This window comes from Sinocyclocheilus anshuiensis, unplaced genomic scaffold, assembly GCF_001515605.1.
Source record: "Sinocyclocheilus anshuiensis isolate Anshui unplaced genomic scaffold, SAMN03320099.WGS_v1.1 scaffold1191, whole genome shotgun sequence".
Taxonomy (NCBI): domain Eukaryota; kingdom Metazoa; phylum Chordata; class Actinopteri; order Cypriniformes; family Cyprinidae; genus Sinocyclocheilus; species Sinocyclocheilus anshuiensis.
Window position 1 is genome coordinate 34,984 of NW_015539888.1, and position 846 is coordinate 35,829.

Consider the following 846-nt stretch of genomic DNA (forward strand, 5'->3'; position numbering starts at 1 on the left):
TGAGTAAATTATCAGGAATTTTTTATTCTGGAAGTGAACTAATCCGTTAACGCTTTAGATTACAACCCGCAAACAACTACGTAAGTATGCTGAATTTACGGTGTACATTTCTGCAATTATAGTGTACCTATAAAGAATGTACATGTAGGTATAAGGGAACAATGTGTTACGTTTGGGTAATAAGGGGGTAACAACCATATATTCAACCTGCAAAGAACTGCGTAAGTAAACTGAAGTTACAGCGTAACTTTATTGTAATTATAGTGTACCTATTCAGTACCTCCGTGTAGGTATAAGGGAATAAAATGCGAAGTTCGGGGAATAAAGGGGTAACAACCTGTAAAATTACAAATAATTTATACTGTAAGTATTTTGAAACTAAGAGGTACCTATTCTAATATTATGTGGTATGTATGGCCTGAACAACAATCTTATGTTTGGGAATGATTTAGAAAGACGATATATACAAATTGCTCTGAAACGATTGTTTATACATTAGGTCATACATACATACATTATATATCAGGTAATGAATCAATAAACATGGTGGACTATTTTATTTAATTCAAATATTGTTTGCAATTTACTATAGGCCTACTGCTGGGTTAAATTAACTCAAAATTGGTTTTAAAATTAAAATCACACACAATATGACACAACAGTAACAACACAGGCAACAGATAGCCTAATAAAAGATTAACATTTATTACACCAGTTCAGAAAAAAGCAAAGCAACTCTATACTTATACAGATTATACAGTTAACCCAAACTCTTTTGAAAAGCTTGTTTAAGAATAAATAGATTTTGTTCAATTTGTTCATGTTTTTCACCCACTGACGAAGTTA

The 846-nt window shown here is 31.3% G+C and overlaps 1 long non-coding RNA gene across 1 annotated transcript in view; it reads right to left on the minus strand.

Moving 5' to 3' along the window:
- LOC107685624 (uncharacterized) overlaps nucleotides 1-801 on the minus strand; it is a 14,105-nt gene extending 13,304 nt beyond the window's left edge. The window contains exon 1 of the long non-coding RNA XR_001633969.1: nucleotides 702-801. This is a non-coding gene — a long non-coding RNA (uncharacterized LOC107685624). The remainder of the gene's footprint in view (nucleotides 1-701) is intronic.
- Between the last annotated feature and the right edge of the window lie 45 nt (nucleotides 802-846).